The following is a 21,039-nucleotide window of genomic DNA, read 5'->3' as shown; positions in this document are numbered from 1 at the left end:
ATGAGGTAAATTTCATAGCATTGTATCATCACTGTATGAGGTATATTCCACAGCTTTTTATCGAGGTGTTTTATAAGATATACTTGATAGCATTTTATGTAGCCACTTTATCAGATAGCATAAATAGCATTTTAACTGCAAACATTTAGGGCACATGTCATGGCATATAGTTGCCTACAAATATATAAATACAGAAACAGTGATAGAAGATGCAAAGAACAATGTTAACTCTCATTATTCTGAAGAAAATAATTGCAAAACTGGACTTTTGCTACAGCATATCTTTTTGTACAAGGCAATGTACTGTACAATGTTTCAAGCAGAGAGTTTTTCTGTTTTGCTTCTTACATGACAGAGCTGCTCTCTCCCAGTATATTTCCAGTCCAGTAGTACTTGTAACATAATATTTATGTATATCCTGCTAATGTATACTCACTTTTTTCTGATATATTTTCTGCTTTTTCTCCTCACAAATCAGTTCCAAGTCCTCTGACATAAGATGCTCCTGCAGAATTGCAGTCCCTGTCCTTACTCATCCAAGATCCCTGCAGTGAGTGCACTTCTACATCACTCAAAGATGCTCTGCAGCCAAGCTCCCCAGGCAAAGTCCACAAAATTAGCTCAGGCATTAGACAAACTAGGGTACCTAAATACAGAAGTAAGAGGGGTAAAATTCATGTTTCCCTGGTAGTGGGAAGAAGTCAGAAGAAAGGAAGCACAAAACTGATGATTTATTTCTGTATTTGTTTCCATGGGAACTGAACAAAAAACCCCAATAACTTCTGGGGTTTTTTTTCTGTACTTCTTACAGGCCTGCCATATTTGCTAGGGTAACCGTGAAGTACAAAATCACTAGTAGACTTCCAACACTTGTCAAATATAGAAAGGAAATAAGGTAGGCAAAGAGGCTATATTTGGAGAATTTAAAGTGAGGCTAAGAGGGGTTGGAAGGAATTTCTTTGGTCTGAAAAGGAGCAGGGCAGAATATCTAAGTGATCTGAAGCTTATGACTGAGCAATCTTGGTATGACTTGATAGGAAAAACTCTCAAAAACCCAACTCTGAAAGATTTTAGGGCACACACACACAAAAAAAATCCATTGAAACCAACTTGTTTAAATCATCATTACATAATCAAACACTGAAAGTACCATAAAGTGATAGAGCTAAATGAACACCATTATTGTCCCCCATCAGCTGTATTGACCCTCCAGTTGAATTCGGTGACTTGCAAGAGCAAGGAGTTCTAGAAGTTCATCATCCACCTCCTAGAGCCTTTCTAAACCAGCCTCTCAATCTACTCATTAGATGAATAACCATGAAGAAAGCCACATATACATATTTACACAATCAATCAAAAAGACAGAACTTTAGAGGCAACACAAGTTTCAAAACTTGTTTCCTTTATGCTGTAATTCTTTTTTCTAAGTTGCTGTTTTAAAGTATATTATCTTAAATTATTAACATTTTCCTGTAAGATGCATTTAGTTTTTTATTGAATGTATTAAAATGTAGAAGAATTTTGATAAGAAAATTTTATTTAAAGGTGTACAAAGTCAAACCTCCTACATGTGAAATACCAGGCCTTGCAAGTTCATTAATATGTCAGATAAAAATAAGAACAATGCACCCTGTCTTGAAGGTAAGAATATTGGCACTTATAAATTGAGCAAGTAGGGTCTTGAGGGTGACATTCAGCTGCCTGTGCTGAAGTTCTGCACATAGAAAAACTTCAGAGAGCTCTCACATTTCTTATTAACCATTCCATCTTGAGGGTAAGGAGGAAAACATAATATTCAAATTTACTTCAGGGTACAGACCACACAGAACAATCTGGTGTGGTACATGGAAATGCCACCATGTCTTCTTCTAAAGACGTGCTTTTGACTTTTTTTTTTTAACCAATTAAGTAATTATTTGGAGCAATGCTTAGTGCTTAGGGTATCATTCCATCAGCCAAAGCTGCAGAGTACCAACACCATTAAAACTTACAGCACTTAACAAGAATCAAATATATGTAAAGACATGAGTTCCACAGTATATAAATGATCAGAGAAAACAGTGGTTATAAACATTGCCAAAGGGGAGGAACCTGGAACCGGGCTTCCTCCTTTGTGTATAACTGGGAAAACTATGGAAGTAAAATACTGCAGAACTCAAACATGACAAATTATGTAATCTGTCCCTCAGCATTTCTTCTAAAGTAATGATTTATCTCATAATTTCAGGCACATTAATCTGTATAGTAAAGTCAAATCATGTTTCTGCAGGCTAATAAACAATGGAATAGAAATTTCAATACCGGTTTGCTGTTGGTGCATAAGAAAAAAACCTCAGGTAAGCTCTCTGTCATCCTGATTCTCCAGAGCAATTGCTGGATAACCAAAGTCTGCAGCAGTTTTTTCACACCAGTAGCCCTTAATCTAAAGAAATTTGATTCATGAAGAACAAGTCCTTCACATCCTGCTACTATTGATACTGCCAGGTCAGTTACTAGAACGTCAACTGAAGATGCTGTAAAAACTATTTGATAGTACAATGGTAATTTCCAGTGTGAAGGCAACCAAAGACATCACAATCATGTTCTCATGGATTGCTTCATATCATGACCATTTAATGGCACTGAATATTTTTTTTAGGTCTGATAGTCATAATTTGCAAGTAGCACCTTCAGCCTGCTGAGCTGTTGATGAAGTGACTGAAAAGTCACATAACTGTCTGGCTCATATTATGCTTCCCATGGTGCAAGAGAATGAAAAAAATCTCAATTTTTTTTCAGACTGCCAAAATATCTCATATAATTCTGAAATAAAATCAGCTTTGTTGCTCCAGGATCAGCTGAAGGGGCAAAACAACAGGGCACAATTCATACATGATGCACGCACTGGTGACGATGTTCTGACATAGATGACAGAGAAGTTGATATGCCACTGACAAACAAGAAAGAACTGGCTGAGGATGTGAAGGTCAGGGACAGTCTTGAGCTGCCAGAGTTTAAGATCCCAAGAGAAGGGAACAAGACAAAAACCAGCATCATAATCCTAGATTTCATGAGAGTAGATTTTGGACTGTCCAGAGCCCTACTTGGAGGAATTGCATGGGATATAATTATGAGAAAGAAGTGAGAGCTAGAAGAGGTGACTGATTTTCAATTTAATATATAAGCACATGTAAAAGTCCCCCTTTTATTGGTATTCAATAATTTTTCACTGGGAAAACATACATAGGATTTCCCTAGGTGAGCTTACATTGTTTTAATTTAGTTTTCATTCCTACTCAAGAAGACCCTTTAAAATTATCAACTTTTTAACATTTCAAAACTTTATTATGGTCTCCTTCCCTCCAAAATTTCTCATTTAGAAATATCAGATTTAAATGATGAAAAAATAAAGAATTCACCATAGGACAGATGACAACACAAACCGTAGAAATGGTTATCACAAAATATCTTTCTGACATCCAAATTGAAATCTAATAAGTAAAATAGCAAAAGCCAATGACATTCTGATACATTTCCTATGAATATATGTTTAAATATAATGTGATATCCTATTAGCACCATTTATCAAACAAAAGGTTCTTTCCTGTCTTTTTTTAAATTCATAACCAGAGGAAAACATTAAACTCTACATTTCCATTTGAAATTGAAGTACTATTTGGCTTATTTTATCTTGTTGCGTTGACCAAACATGGAGAAAAAAAATCAATAAATATGGAGAAAAAGCAATTTAAGCTCAACATGTGAGTGGATGTACACACATATAAGGCCTGATTTTGGAACTTCCCCCTTATATAAATAATTTTAATCATGTCAGAAAGAATCTATCGGCTCAGGGATAAGAGAAGAAGGGATAAAACCACTTTTCAAACTGTCTAAAGAAAAGATAAGAGCTGTAATTTTACTTCTGTAAGGGTCACTGAAAGGGTTACTGTAGAGGTGTCTGTTTGTACAGAATCTCAGCTGCAATCACAAACCAACTACAGAGACACAGTAAGACCCATATTCTCACAGATTCAAAATGAGGAAATAATGAGTAAGTAAAAGAAAATGCACAAACATGGGAGCTGAAAGACAGACAATTCCAGCTATGCTAATTATCATAACTTTTCGGTCATGATATAAAAATTTCATTAAATACATGAATAAAACAAAACTCTGGCTGATGAACTTGTAAAAGAAATTCCTTGCATGATATGGGTAGCAGCAAACAGAGAGAACATAATAGCAGCACTCTAAGACCTCCAGAAAGGTCAAAGGCTGTTAAAACTCAACAATATAAGAAGAAAAAATTGTGCAGTTTTCTGTTTTCATTCTCGTATGTTACAGAAGATGGACTGCAGCATTGAAACATTTCAGTATGTGCTGAGTATATTTTTTCTTGTTTTAGCCTGGAAGAGGGAAGAGTAAGTTGAATATCATTCTAGTAATTAATTGAAATCCAGGTTATTTTGGCACTTCTGGAAGCTGGAATCACATCTGACTAAACGACAATTCCAAACAGTCCTTGTATAAAATCAGCAGGACATTACTCAAAGTGGTCCTCGTTACATTTGATGATTAAAAAAAAATCTTTCTAAACACAGTGGACCATCAGAGAGAATGTAAGAGTAAATCCTGCAGTACTTTGCTGGGTTTTGACAATCAGAAAAGAAATGAAGATATGCTTTGCTGCTTTATTGAATCAGGGTGAACTTATTTCAGCAAGTATATGTGTAAATGTACACACATACATAACTAATTCTGTTAGCATTTTTAAAAAATGAATACTGACTTCAATGTCCTCACAACTATGGTCTGTGTGTGCAGGCTTACACTGGTCCTAGGCAAAAACACAGGCTGGATGTCGTGGAGAGACAATCCAGACCAAGACATTTATTCTTTGCTGCATTGTCTTTCAGTAATGAGAAGAGTTTGATTCCATCTTTCCATAGGGAAAATTCACTTGATTTCCTCTTGAACCATGAGATGAACACCATGGTCTATTTGCAACATTTTTACATATTTATAGTTTTTTCTCCATAGCCACATTCCATACACATAATCAGGATATTGTATTTTTAGATGGATAGTAGTACATAAAAATAATTCTTTTTCTGCTTATGAGCTTTACAATTTGTACATACATATGCATGCATGAAGGAGACAAGATGTTGCAATCCAAAACTTGTTTAAAAAATCACAAACTCTAGCTACATGCATATTTTTACAAATATTAAAATCCATAGTTACATAAATGTTGTCAATGCTACATTCATCTACTAATGATCAGCACACAAGACAGCTGGCAGCACTTCACAAGAAATATATCAATATGTCTTTCTTAGTAACTTATTTTTAATCATACTTATATTTTAAGCAAGAGACAGTATGGGAAACAATAAAGGAAATTGAGTGAAAGCTTGAAGGTAACTTACAAACAAGCAAGGGCTATTCTATTTTGTGCTTTTACGTATTTTTACAATCTTTTAGATTTCTTCTTATTGCTTTTATGTGTAACTTTTTCTTTTACATTTTCCTTTCTCCACTCCATGGCATGATAAAGCTACTGAATACTCACACTTTTTATATGCAAAAAAGGAATCCTTTTGATTGAAATATAAATATCCTTCTTCCTTCTTACAGAAATTTACAGTAATACAGTAAAAAATTATAATGATTTTTCAATGTTGTAAAGAGACAATAGGTTTGACAGTTAAAGATGTCAATGACATCATTATAATGACATCTTGTGACACTAACATAATTATTTCGGTCTTCACTATATATTATCAGTAGCCACATTTATTATCTTTTTACTTCTCATTTATTTTTCATATATAGTTTTTTATATAGCAAGTGGCAAACACATATTGGGACATAAAATTTGAAAAAAACTTGTATTCTTCTTCAAAGCAATTAAGTCCTATACATTTTTATCTGATATTGCTATATCTCAGAGTTCTTTAAATTGCAGACTATACTTAAAATTTAAAATACAGACTTGAGTGTCCTTTGTAATAAAACATTGCACATTTGGTTAGGACATGACTGTGCTACTACAGGAAATTTGTTACTGATCTAGTACCAGTTTATTAGGCTGATATTCTACTGCAGAGAGAAATCGTATAGACAGTAAAAAAGTAGTATTAGAACCCGTAATTCAAGCCTAATGAAGCAACATTAGCACTTTTATGTTGTACTTTCTAATTAGAAAGTCTGTTAATGAAATTGGGGCATTTACTTAATTGCTGTGAACAATTATTTTCAAATTAAGCCTAGCAATTAAATAGCATGATTAAACTCATGCTACAGGCTCTTTAGTAGAGATATGGTAAGTATCTTGCCTGTCGTTTATGCACGGTAGTCAGAACTGTGAAAATCTTCTGACTAGCCAATGTAAATTAAGTGCAATGCCATTTCACCAAGAATGTGAATGAATATGCAAAAAGGGGAAAAATCCCACCTCTGTTATGGAGTCCAAATAACAGCCAGAAAAACTCTTTCAAAAACTAGTTGTATTGGTGATATTTTCTCATAATTTCTTCTGTACAAGGGAAGGTCAAGGAGATGAATGCAAATTTATCATATTAGCTTGCATTCCATGTAGCAAGGATAATGAAATAAAATGCATTTTCCTGTTAAGGCCACAGTTAATGCTGACAACCTTTAAACCATTTGATCTCTCCTAAACACCTTGCATAGGAATTTTTCTGGTGAACAAACAGAGATAATTGAATATTCTGAATTAGTTATACCAGCAAGATTGCAAGGTGATATGTATGACTTCATAGGACATACATGTTACTTTTTATAAAACACAGAACCCCATTCATCAAAGCAGGACACTGAATGCAGAGTTGTGTCTCACATGAGATATAAATCCTGTTGCATGCTATTGCTTTGATTCTAATGATAAAAATGCATTGAAACTAGGAAATGGGTATTTTTAATGGTCAACAAACTAGTTAAGAACCTATTAAGAATATATGATATTTGCAGTATTAGAACCCCAGGGAGAAAGAAATATTAACTGAGTCAAAAACTGGTAGTGCTCTCTTTCATCAAGTAATATTTAGGTGCAATTCATTTTCTACTAACAGCACACTAAACTTAAAAAAACAAATAAAAATACATAATTTAAATAACATACTTTTAATGAAATCTTTGAAAAGTGATTAAAAATAACTGACTTCACAGCATTAGTTTTCAAGTATAAATAGATCCTAAAAGAATCCTAAATTTCACTTTATTGCAATAATTCAGCATGTGTTAGCTACTATTCTTAAGTACTTAAGTACTTACTATTCTTAAGTACTTAGCTACTATTCTTAAGTACTATGAAGAAGTAAGTCCTTGTAAGCCATTTTTCATAGATGTCTTTAGTTAATAAAAGTTCCCCATATTTATGTATGTGGGGAAAAAAAAAATCAGAGTTTGAAATGATAAAAGTATTTAAAAGTTTGTCACACATCAAACACAGTGAGAATATGGATCTGAGGATTAGAAAAAAATCATGCTAATTAAATTCAGGGGTAAAAGACTTTGAAAGCATGGTATCCAAGAGAAATAAATGAAACAAAAACTGAATTATGCTTTCCAAATGTCTTTTACGTATATACCAGCCAAGTAAGGTATCATGACCTTATTATATGAAAAATATGGAAACAAATAGAAAAAATATGAAAAGAATAGAAATTGTTCTGACAAAAGAAGTACAATTTTACTGACAAGTACTAAATCAACTACCTTAGCTGACTTCTCACTTCTTCAAATCAGCACAGCCTTTTAGCTCTTCAATGAGCTAATAATTCTAATTTAACAAAGTAAAAATCAATTTACCCCTGTCTGATATTTCAGCTTTCCTTGTGTGTGTGTCCATGTGTGTGAGTTAGAGGTTTTTAATACTTCATATAATGATCCTTATGTTCTGGAATTTAAAAGCATACAAAAAAAGTGACTGAGTTTCTACCAGAATATTTTTTTCTTCAATATATAATCCATAATATAGTTCTTCCAAATTTGGTATTATGATTTTTTGAAAAATAATAATCTTGGCTTTGGAGTTAAATTCAACTCAGGTTATTTTCTTGTTGTAATTATTTCAGTAAGTGTGAAAGAAGAACTTCCAAGAGAAAAAAATGTTTGACAACATGTTTTATCCCAGTTAGAAATATTTGACCAGAGCAGCACAGACTACACTTCAGGAACCTTCCTGATTAGAATTTTTAGTGTTTTAAAAGTTGCATATAGAAGCCAAACAGTTCAGAAGAATCCTTACACTGAAGCTGTTACAATTAAAGCTTAATTTAAAACACTGTGAATTTGGAGATAGGGATACTACTTGGAAATCCTTTACTGGAAAATTTGGACATAATTAATAGATGCATAATTTCTGACCTCTGATATAGTTGATGACACAAATCTTTAAAGTATTTGTGACAGAATGCTAAGCTTTTTATTATGAAAAAGAAGTGTTGGACTAAATAAAATTAATATATATTTGCACACATTTAAAAGAGTATTTTTTAATAATGCACATTTTAATGCTATACTAATACATTTATTGCTCAATTCTGTTGCATGATTAGTGAAAAAAATTAGACAAACACATTAATTTTTTTGTATTATTTGGGGTTAATAATTTTTTGTCTAAACCATTGTCTTGCAGATTTTGTAGTATTTTATGTTTATATAAAGTACCAGGTACCTTGACAAATCAGATCATTGTTCTCACTGGTGTCACTCTTTACATCAAGAGCTACATTACATAGTAGATATGACTGTGCTTACATTTCCACCAGTGTCAATAAAATAGATATTAAAATCTGTAATGTCATCACAGATGAGAATGTTACAGACAACAGAGAGCAATGAAAAATTTGAAGCGATGAATGCCTCTGAAAAAAGTCTCATTAGGTGTTAATTTTTAGGGGTTAATTATGAAAGAGTTATGACTTGCAACAATTAATATTTTCATTAGACAGGGATTCTTTGTAGACACTGACAATATAACATGGAGATCTTTAATTGTCCTCTTTGAGGAGTCCCTAGGGACAGTTACTAATTCAAAAGAAATGTTGCTTGTGTTTCTACAGCACCTACAGCCCTTCAGAACCATTTACTGAGCTAGAAGAACTAACAAAAACTCATTTTAAGAAACTTTTCACAAAGTGAAATCATAAGAATCAAAAAATGTATGAATATGTGAAACAAATTCCAAATTAGTGACTATTATGGAATAATCTAGAGTTAAATGACTCAAAATATGCAGTGAGCAAGCAAAACTTAGAGTAAGGAAAGAAGGGAATTTTACTCTTCCTGTATGCACACTTATAATATACTTGATAGAAAGAACAAACTAAGTACATCTGGTAAGTACTGGCCATTGCTTAATGCTTATAATAAAATGAATGGCTCTAGAAAAGCTGAGGTAAAAAAAGCTTTCTTGAAAAGCCTCTTATTAAAAGAATGAGGGGTAATACTCTATAAACAATGATCAGGAGGTTTATTCCAAACAGAAGAAAATTAAGTGTATTTTAAGTGCATCTATGATGGCCCTAGAGTATTCTGCAAGGCCCTTAACTGTTATTTTTCTTTACTGAACTTGTTTTTTTTATTTTTTAAATGGGAGGAAAGCTCACAGGAAAATGTTTAAATTAAAATACAAGAAAAGTTGTTCAAAGATGGAGAAGTATTTGATTTTTTCTTTCCATAGACACCAATGCATTCTATATGATGAATTTTGCTGTAGCGTTTAGAGATCTATAAGTCACTGGTATGTATGGCATTTTACAAATTGGAAGTGTTTTCCTGTGGTGTAACTAAGAGTCCTTCTGGGCTATGAAGTAATCTGTCTCACAAAAGCTGTAGGCAAAAATCAACAATTCTAAAAAGGAGAAGTTAGAGTAAGAGACTCCAAATGGCTGGGAGAGATGTGCATTTTGAAGGAGAGACAAGTTACTTCAATAGAAATACATGACGCTAAGCTCTGTAACATACAAAGGAAATGGTGGGGTAAAATAAAATTAACATATAATTACTTCAGTAGAATTATTTTTAAATTAATTATTTAAACCAAGCCTTAAACCTAGCCAAAGAAGTAAAAATGGCACATAGAAAATGCAGTATAGAATGAATTCCAGCAAGATGAAATTTATGGTTTAAGGTTACAGTGTTAAGAATATAGAGCTGGAATACAAAACCCCATCCTGCTCTGGATCATTATTTGGGTAAGGAAGGCTACCTCATCAACATGAGATCCTTCATTATTCTTTCAACAATTATTCTGCAAAATTTTAGTCAGTACCTACCCGAGACTACTACTTTAGCCACAGCTTCTGCTGGTTTCTAGAAAATCATTAAATCAGCCATTGACACAGTTTTATGTATCTTTATCCCAACTCATCCCAGAGGATTATCTATGATATGACTATCATTCTGTTGAGCACCATCAAGCAAGCCTACACAAAGACTGTAAGGAAGTTCACTGTGGAGCTTGGCACATACCCTATGCAGCCATTTGTTTCCTTATTCAGATGATGTATTACAGAAGATTGCTGCTGCTAAATGAGGTCCCGGAAAGCAGAGAACCTTGCCAGCACCTCAGACTCTGTCAAGATTTGGTATTGCCTGCTCAATTTTTCTGTGCCACTTAAGGACTTAGGTGTTCTCAAGGCCATTGTTATTTCTTCCACTTATTCAGCTCCCCCTAGCTTTTTTCCCAAATGTATATAAATGTACTTTGAGATGTGTTCTTCCTTACTTTATATTACCAATAAATATACTGTAAATCTTAAATTTAAAAAAAAATAAATTGTCAAGATAAGAGGACATAGGAATTTTCATCATACCACGCATTCCTTATTGCATTCTCTTTGATTCCTGGCCATTCTATTTTTCATTGATGAATGGTATTTACCTGAAATTTTGCACAAACTGTATGTATTATCATAGGTCTGTAATTGTTAATGTCTGTTTAAATTTATGGTCAATAGTTTGGATTGTCATCCCTCCCTTGAACACCAACTTACTCTGCTCCCTAGATATTCCTTACAGCAAAGCATTCCTGGATCCCTTCCCAAATCTGAATATTTACCTTGAGTGTCCTTGACATTGTCCCTATCATATAAGTTATTTCTCTTCTAAGATCTTCCATTCCAATTCTCAGACATAATTATGCAATCACTAAAATAAACTGCTCAGTCCCACAAAACTCTTAGTCCACAGCTATTTCTGTCCAATCTTTTTTTCCAATTTATCCACAATCCTTAGCTGTACAAGACACCATCTGGGGAAGGAAGGCTTCCTAGACTTCAAACAGGATTCAAGATAAGGGAGAAGAAGAGAGGTAAAACGATCTAGAGCATTCCACTTGAACTGGTCAGCAAGAGGGAGGAAAGATCTACTAAAAACACAGCATGTGTAACTAATGGAAAGGTAATAAGAATGGTGGCTATCCAAGTCCCCACTAGTGTGACAACTGGCCACTGTACATGACAAGATGCCTCTTAGACTCTTTGAGGCAGTAGATTTTTACCTCTGTCATGTCCTCGTCTGTATGTGCCACTCTTTAGATGGTCATTCACAGGAAGGCTGTCAAAATCTCAGTTCAACAAAAGAATATAGCAGTAGCCACAAAGATAATGTTCAAAATGCTGAACTTCACAGAAAAAGAAGTGTTTTCAGATGCAATTCACAGTTTATACATGGTGCAACATGTATTGCATCTTGCAGGTTTTTGGAATGCTGTGCTAATCAAAAATAGTACAGCTCCCTTGGATTCACAGTGGGGCAGATTTAATTCCACTGTGAAATCTCTGCAGTTCCCAGAATTCCTAACTGCTGCTCCTTGGCTGAATCACAGCAATAGTACTAAACAAAAAAAAAAAAAAACAAAAAAAAAAAACCAAACAAAAAAACCAAAAACATCCATAAGAGTCACTGTGATTAGATGCTTAATGGAAAAATTTATGTCCTTCCGTTATACTTTCTTGTCTCACACAGTGTCATGCTGATGGATAGTCTATACTTGCTCATTGTACATGTAAGAAACTGATGGGTGGGAATGACAGTTAACCTTGAAATCATGTTGCACAGTTGCACTTCAGAAACACCTGTGAGCCTTGGTTGGGGGGGGGGGGGAGGAAGGTAAAATATTTCAATTTTTTTTTTGGTTGTTTACCTGATTAAACACTCTGGTAAGATTTGAACTCCTTCATACTGTTTTTGACACCCAAAATCATATGAAGAAAAAGTCCCTCTGACCAGCAGGTAGACATAACACATATTGTGCTGCACGAAGGCACAAAAGTAATGGATAATTATAACTGACGAGGTTTTCAAGTACTTACTGCTTGAGACCTTCAACATCAACTTTGATACAAATGTTTCATCCTCTTTTTATAACTCATATTTTTACCATTTGCTTAAAAGAAATAACAACAAAATAACTAAGATATATTTTACCAAGTTGTTATCCATAGAACTTACAAGCTAAACTCCAGATCTAAAAGTAATTCTGACAGATCCTTGCACTTGTAAATGTCTCTGTAACATCAGTAGGACTCTCAGGGGGCCATTTCCATGAAGTGCATTCAAGTATATCTCTATCTTTTCTGGGTCTGGGAAAACATTTGGTAGATTGCCTAAGCTACAAAGACCTGAAAAAACTTCTGTGTCCTTTTCATCCACATGTTTATTGGGAGAAATTTAAGGAATTAGATAATACTTAAAGAATAAGTAAATATTGCTCAATTTTTTTCAGATTCCTTTTATCTTTGGCAGTGGCATGTTATTATAAAGGTCTTTGTCTAATTTGCCTACATAAGCACTTAGCAGAGTATCAGATCAAATATGTTATTTTAAACAAATATTTTTGCCTTAAATTTTCATAATCTATATTTGATTTATCACAATAGTCATCTCTGTTCCCTCTGTTCCTTCTGTAAATAACATTATTATAGTGTAGGTGAAGAATATTAATTTTAGATTTTCTTAAAAATGCTTTTATATATATATACACACACATATATATGTAAGGAAATTGTTGGGAAAAAAAATCACTCAAAACCCAACAAATCAAGCCAGAGCAAAATACACCACATGGAATAATTCAGAGGAATATAGTTCCTTGGTAGGTGCAGCCCAGGAATTAGACCTGCCATTGTTGCTGCTAACTCATGTTCAGCTTGTTGCCCACCAGGACTCCAGATCCCTCTCAGCAAGGTTCCTCACCAGCCACGCCCATGATGATGTGCAGTGAGCTTTTTGGTTATTTCATCCCAGGTGCAGAAATTATCACTAGTCTTTTATAAATTCCATGCTGTTCTCGCTAGCTCACCTTCCATCCTGCCAGGTCTCCCCGTGGGATGGCTCACCCTTGTGACATGTTCACTTCAGCACCACGTTTGGCACCACCAGGAAACCTGGTGAGGGTGCTTTCAATCCCATCACCTGTGTAATTCATGAACATCTGGGACAAAAAGGGCCCAGTGCCAATCCCTCAGGGACCTCACTTGTGACAGGTTGCCAACCTGAGCAAAAGCCATTGATTACCATCCTCTGGGTGTGAACTGTTTCCAACTTCCTACACTTCTCACATACAACCCATTCAATCTGCATCTTTCCAGTGTGTTGAGGAGAGGTCATGGGAAACAGCACTGAACACTATACTGATGTCCCAGTAAAGAGGTTAAGTAAGGAGGTATTTTTATATCTCTGATGTCAGTAAAGGTAATTATATGAGTTTATTGCTTATGTTCCCAACTAAAATGTCAGAAAACTAAGAAGGCAACAAACTAAAAGCTTTTGTGGGTTGGCAAGAAATATTTTGTAAAGGGAAATGCAGTGTAGTAAAACTCAGTACATGTGGCTTATTATAAATGATAATAGATAGAAATTGAGAAGTAATTAGTTTGCAGTGTACAACTGCCTTCACAAAGACATGCTGGACACTGAAAGTCTCTGGAGTCTAGTAGCCAAAACCAAACGAAAAGAAACAATAAAAAGAAATTAAAATCAGAAATAAGGAGGAATGCACACTTTTCTATTTGCAGGTCAAGTTTTAAATTCAATTTGTCAGGAATTGCATATTCTTTTGCTTTTGATGTCCCTAAATTTAATGGTTTTCTAATTTAGCTCTTTGGTAAATTCAGGTCTAGATAAATTAAAGTATTTTCTACATTTAACAAACTCCTGTTTAATATATCAGTAAAGAAAAACACTTTCTCAACCAACTCAGAGGTATTATTCCAATTTAGCTTCAGAATTTAAAGGGAGCAGATCAGAACTGCACTGAACAATTTTTTTCTCTTATGCTTTAGGATGTCATAGCAATGCCATGTTTGCGTTCAAAGGAGCTGTACTGCCACAGGAGGTCCTATTCATAGTGAGGCTCAAACAGACATTCAAACAATAATTATCTGATCCCAAAAAGGCATTTGTTAAGTATCTGGAGAGCTGAGGTTGTCAAAACCTTGTGGATACTGTATTTGCAGAAGGGTTTTAGAATGTATGAGAGGTAAAAAGTAGTGTCAGCTTTGAAACCTATGACTGAACAATAAAACCTACCTGTTCTCATATCAGTGAATTGCATCCTGCTCAGTCATCGCAACACCTCTATTTTTTCTTTCCTTTTCTGTGGTGCCATGATGGCCTCCCCATCCTTTCATATTGCTTCTCCTCTTCTAGTATTAAGCTCTGCGTCTTTTTTCTATACTTAAAGGTATTCCACCTCCTCTTATTTCAGCACCCTATCTAGCCTATGTTACACCAGATGTTGAGCAGTTTTTAGAGTAAAACTCTCTGAAAACCTGGGCATTTGATATTCTCAGAAACTTCAAGCAAGAGAAACAAAACCCAAGACTTTGTCACTGCAGATGACATGCTGGTTTGATTTGTTACTGTATTTTTTTTATTGGAAAGAGCAGAGGGAAATAAAGAAGATAACCATGCTGAATATAGTTTCACAGCATGAACAGGTGTTACAAGGAGTTGATGATATATAATTGAGGGAACAAGAATATTACTTAGTCCAAGCCTGTGGTGTGTTTGTACTTTTGAAGACGCTCTTTTGTGAAATACGTACAAAATAAACATTCTGAATGGAAACCAATCAAACAAAATAATGAAAAGAAAAAAATGAACCCAAGCACCAAGAAATTATATTTTTGCAAAAATAAAGAGGAGTCATGAAAGATACACAGTGGTGCTGAGACAATGTTTTTTTCCTTACTCTGAGCTGCAGTGAAACACCCAAACTACCAATTTAGGAGCCATAGGAGAAGTAGATCCTGTTTTGCAACATGGTGCAGTACATTCTTGCAATGAATTGTTTACACTGGAACACTATCTGTTTTTAAACACCTTTTCATAGAATTCTAGAGTCCTTTACATTGAAAAAGACCTTTAAGATCATCAAGTCCAACCATAAACACTGTCAAGTCCACAACTACACTATGGCCCTAAGCACCACATCTATGGGTCTTTTAAATACCTCCAAGGACAGTGACTGGGCAGCCTTTTCCAATGTTTAACAATCCTGTCCGTGAAGAAATTGCTCCTAATATCCACTCTAAACTTCCCTCAACACATTGTGAGACCATTTCTTCTCATTCTGTAACTTGTTACCTGGGAAAAGAGATCAACACCCACCTGGCTACTACCTCCTTTCAGGTAGTTCCAGAGAGAAATAAGATCTCCCCTGAGACTCCTTTCCAGCACCACCAGGTCCTTTTCCACTGGACAGCTTTCTAGACCCTGCCCCCTGCCTGTACCCTTGCATGGGGTTGCTGTGACCAATGTGCAGGAACTGGCCCTTGGCCTTATTGAACCTCACACCACTGGCTTTGGCCCATTGATCCAGACTGTCCAAATCCTTCTGCAGAGCCTTCCTACCCTCCAGCAGTCAACACTCACACTGGACTTGGTGTCACCTGCAAAGTCACTGAGGGTGCACTTAGTCCCTTCATCCATATCATTGACAAAAATATTTAACAGGACTAAACACAATACTGAGCCTTGTGGAACCCCACTTGTAACTGGCTGCCAACTGGATGTAGGTTCATTCACCAGCACTTCTGGGATCAACCATCCAAACAGCTTTTTGCCCAGAAAACAGTGGACCTGTCCAAACCATAAGCAGACATTCTCCAGGAGAATTATGAGGGAAATGGTGTCAAAAGTTTTATTACAGTCCAGGTAAAAAACCATCCACAGCCTTTCCCTCATGCATTTTGTGCGACACCTTGTCAATGGAGGGAATCAGGTCAGTCAAGCAACACTTGCCTCTCATAAACCCGTGCTGGCTGGGCTTAGTACCATGGTTGTCCTGCACATGCCATGTGACAGCACTCAAGATGATCTGCTCCATGACCTTCCCTGGCACTGAAGTTAGACTGACAGACCTGTAGTTCCCCGGATTCTCTTTCTGACATTTCTTGTAGATGGAAGTGGTATTTGGTAAACTCCAGGCAACTGGGAGATTCCTCCCCAGTTAGCCAGGGCTTCTGAGAAATGATGGAAAGCTGCTCAGCAAGCACTTCTGCTTGCTACATCATGTTATTATCCCACTTCTGCTGCAGCATGGGCTCCTCTCTCCATGGGTCTTCAGGTCCCTGACAGGAAGGAGGTCAGGTCCAGCACAGGCCTCCCATGGGTTCTCAGCCTCCTCTCAGGCACCCACCTTCTCTGGCACAGGTCTCCTCCATGGGCTGTAGGTGGATCTCTGCATCCCAGAGGCTCTCCATGGGCTGCAAGGGCACAGCTGCTCCACCACGGTCTGCACCACAGGCTGCAGGCGACTCTCCAGTGACTGGAGCACCTTTTGTCCCTCTTTCTGAGCTGATCTTGGTGTCTTCAGAGTTGTTCCTCTCACATGTTCTCATCCTACTCTTCTCTGGCCACAGTTACCTCTGCCCAATAACTTGGGTTTTTTTGTCTTAAATCTGTTATCACAGAGGTGTTACCACCATTTCTATTTCGCCTGGCCTTGGCATGTCTGTCTTTCAAGCAGCAAGCATTGGATCTGCCAGACATGGAGAAAGCTTCTGATATCTTCTTACAGAAACCACCCCTGTAGGCCCCTCCCCTACCAAAAACTGTCATGCAAACACAAAACACATAGCAACATTAAATCCTACAAAGCCTGAACAGATGATTTTTTTAAAGAATTCAGAATAGGGAAAAATATTTTGTTTTCTGTCTTATAGTATGCTGTAAAATATGAATTGTAAAACACGCTGAAAACATAAAAAACACAGGCATTAGGTTTTTACTCTACATTTAACACTGCCAACTTTATTTCAATTAAAAATCTTGGTATCTCTGGCATTCCTGGCAGCATTCCATCATTGTAATAGTTAGCAATGTACACAATATATAAAATAGAACTCTCCAATCTCATTCATGTAAGAGTAAATAAAGTGCTGAGGAAGCTTTCCTTATAAGGGATAATGACCAGAACATTCTGTGTACAAAGCCCTTTGTACACAGGACACATAGTAAGATGGTGTGGAAACAATCAATGCTGGCATAGCAGAATGTAACAAAAGACAGATGTCAAACAATATGACAATGCAGTATAATGGGAACAGGGGAAAGTGGAAAGCCAGAGCATGAAGTTTTTGATGAGATATAGAATAGAAATTCTCTTCCCTTTCAGTACATAAACAGAAGGGTAGTAATTTGGGAGAGTGAGAGGCATGTTTACAGTCAAGAGTGCACTGAAACTCTAGGTCTGGAGATGAATCTATCAAATTTGTCCAAGCCTGTTTTATGGTATTTCAGCATTTCCAACTCAAGTTGGAAAACAGGAAGGAAATAAATACTGTCAAAGCCTAAAAAGAGCTTAACAAAAGGTTGTATTCTAAATGTGAACACAATTTTAAAGGTTTTTCCTTCCATTCTTTGTGAATGATTAATCAAAAAGTGTTATGAAATGAAAGCAAAATAGGTCCCTATAAATGTTGCTTAAAGACAGTGTTTATAGAAACAAAAGGAAAGACAATAAAAATGCATATTTTGGTTTTTTTCCCCCCTTTGTTGTCTGTTGTCCTAAATATTGCAGGTGGCACCAGAAAAACCTGGTGAAAAGAAGAATGCACTTCAATACCTTGCACAACAAGGCCACTGCAGATGTAGATAACACTTTTCTCTCTAAGTTAATGTCATGCAGATACCTTTGAGACCAAAAAGAATCAGTTCTATATAAATTCAATTTCATGAGAATTCAGTACAAAGAAGACTCAATATGAATGTTAGATATATTGCATTGAATTCCTGTTAGGAGAAAGAAAAACCTCACCCATCTATTTATTTGCTTCTTTTAACACTGGTTAAAACCAAGTCTTTGGATGGATTTACAGAATTTATTTCTGCACTGATCCTGAAAGAATCAAAAGCAATTACCAGGAAATGATAAAAAGAATGAGGGACAAATGCATTTCAAACACTTTTCATTCAGGAAATGGCAGGATCAGACATGCTGGCTGTGTTCCAGTTTCAAAATGTGTTTTCAGTCTAAATTATTTTTGTTCTCTCTCCCTGTAATTAAATATAGTGTAAGTGGGGTGCTAGATACACCTTATCTCTGCAATAGAGTAATTCCCCTATTAATGGAAAGATAAGAGGGAATAAAGTGGAATGAAGCTGACACTTAGCTCTGAATTAAGGCCTAAACAAGTACAGCAGTGAGACATTAATTTTATTTGTGTTTCTCATTCTCTACCCCTAAGTTTTCCACTTAACATTTGTGTTTCTGATTTTATCTTAGGAAAAACAGTATATATGGTAGTTGCTTCTACTAGCATGAAACAGAGACATTGTGAACTAGAAAAATTATCACAAAAATACTATGTTTCCAGCCTTAGCTTTAATCTTCAAACTAAGCATTATAATGAAATAGATTCTTAGGGTTTTCCAGATTTGGCCTTGTCACAGGACAGCTAGTGTGTAGCTGAACAAGATAAATCTGGCCATAACAAATCCAATTCAGCTGACCTGGCTCATTCTAGAGAAGAGGTAACAGACACCTCAGGCAACCCTGTTCAAGCTTAGATGCAGACACACCACTGGCCAGAGAACTGGGTAGAGGGAGATCCCATCCAAACAGCTATCTAACCTGGGAAATTCAAAGCCCCTGTAAAAATGGCAGCCATAGTAAACTTGTGGCTGTTTGTTGATGACTCGATGTGTTGTGTTGTGTTGTGTTGTGTGTCTGTCTCCAACCCACGACCCCATGTAACAGGGCTATTATGTGAAGTTCTATTTCGTGTAACCACCTACTTCACTGGTCTTCGTAATGCAAAGCCTGATTCCTATTCTCATTGTGCGATGTTTTGGTATTAGGGGTCCAAAGTAGCAAGTAAAATCCATAGATCCTCACTCTACAGAGTAATTTTCTCTCTTTCTTATCAGCATTGGCTAATGACATGGAACTTGCATGGAAGAGCAGAGGCTGCCAGAGTGTGATACTGAGTGAATATACTGTTTTATTTGCAATAGTCACATTTTGGTAAGAAAAGCTCTAAAAATAAAATAAACCCTCTAGTTTGATGTAGTTATTAACCAGCACACAATGAATGAAACATTGAGAGCCATGAACAATGTGGTCTACTAAAAGAAAAAACCACAGTCAAACTACACAGCATTTAAAAACTCAGACTAGAGAATAGAAAAACTCAACCTAGATGGTAAACCAGATTTCCAAATGAAGACAGAAAGGAAAACACTGTAAATGGTACCAAAAAATGAGTCTGCATGGAAGATAAGTGGATTTTTTTCTATTTCACTGAAGAAGCAATGAGAAATTAATAAAACAAATGCTAGAAATGAAAATATGTTTGCACTTGGTAAAGTTGTATAATGAGTAACATAATTCTCAAGATAATGAGATGCAATTTTTCATTTGAAACCAAGAATCAAAACAAAAACAGATTAGATTAAAGCTGACCTTCATGTAAATATTCTGGAATGGTACAGCTTTCTTAATTACAGACAGACTCATCATCTAACACGAGCAATCTCTGTGAGAAAGTAATCAAACAGAACAGCAATAAGGAAACTTCTTCTAAAAAAACAATGGAGACTGAATCACCATCATCATAAAAAAAAAACCCAAAACAGTAAAGTTACTTTTAATTGAAAGACTTTTCAGTCTCTCATATCTCTCATATCAATGAGAGACATATTGCAACATAAAGTTCGATACATTCTTGAAAAATGCCATGAAAATCTGGGTAACTCCTCAGACCTGTATGACCTCTATCCTATTCAACTTCAGTGGTCACAAGTTTAATGATAGTTCAACAATATCTGCACTGCACTACTTACTACTGTAAGTTTTTGTAGCTACTGATATAAAGTATAATAAGCAGGATGGAACACTTATTCAAGAGCATAGAAATAAAATCATAAAGGAAGAATGTCCAAAAACTGAATAGGACAGAAATGTAAAAGAAAAAAAAAGCTACACATATAGTAAATACATGCCTCCAACAGAGGAAAGCATCTACATTGGGATGCTGTCACAGACATTTCCAATATGCACACTGTGCAATAAAGAAGCTGCCAACCATCCAGCTGCCATATTTACAATCACACTATTGGATCAATGACCCATTTCAGTGGCATTGTAAAGCCAGCAGCAATGTGATTCCAATAATATGAAGCTCAAACAGCCTGAAGGATTGCAACTAAAACTTAGGAGACAGACAATGAAACCCTTCTCTGGTGGGTGGATACATTCAGTAAAACGTCAGTAAAAAACTCACAGAACAAGACACCTTTCTTCATCGAGTTCATAATGGTTGCACTGAGCTTATAACAGCTGGCACACCAAGGTGCTGGAAAAAGGAGGACATCATTGTAGTTTCTGTTCAGCTTTCTAACAGAATGTGGGGAAAATACATGCTCTCGGTAAATTCACAGGCAAAGCAAGCCGCATTGTGTACATCCACAAAAGTGTGCAGACAAACCAGTGAAGTTAGTAAGCCAAAGAGGAAAAAGCACTTTTCATCTCTTGAGACTAATGCAACACTCGTCAGTAGACTTGTAAGAGCAAGA

The 21,039-nt window shown here is 35.8% G+C and overlaps 1 protein-coding gene across 2 annotated transcripts in view; it reads right to left on the bottom strand.

Moving 5' to 3' along the window:
- The window catches only part of CDH12 (cadherin 12), a 710,660-nt gene that overhangs the window by 644,678 nt on the left and 44,943 nt on the right, over positions 1-21,039 (bottom strand). The window contains exon 1 of one of the 2 annotated variants that reach the window (XM_064427690.1): positions 437-679. The exons of the other annotated variant lie outside the window; for it this stretch is intronic. The gene's annotated coding sequence lies outside the window, so the exon portion shown is untranslated. Of the gene's footprint in view, positions 1-436; positions 680-21,039 lie in introns of those variants that run through there. 2 annotated transcript variants of the gene reach the window in all.

The sequence above is a fragment of the Passer domesticus genome, chromosome 1 (genome assembly GCF_036417665.1).
Source record: "Passer domesticus isolate bPasDom1 chromosome 1, bPasDom1.hap1, whole genome shotgun sequence".
In the NCBI taxonomy this organism is placed as follows: Eukaryota; Metazoa; Chordata; class Aves; order Passeriformes; family Passeridae; genus Passer; species Passer domesticus.
This window is presented reverse-complemented; position numbering and strand designations above follow the sequence as displayed.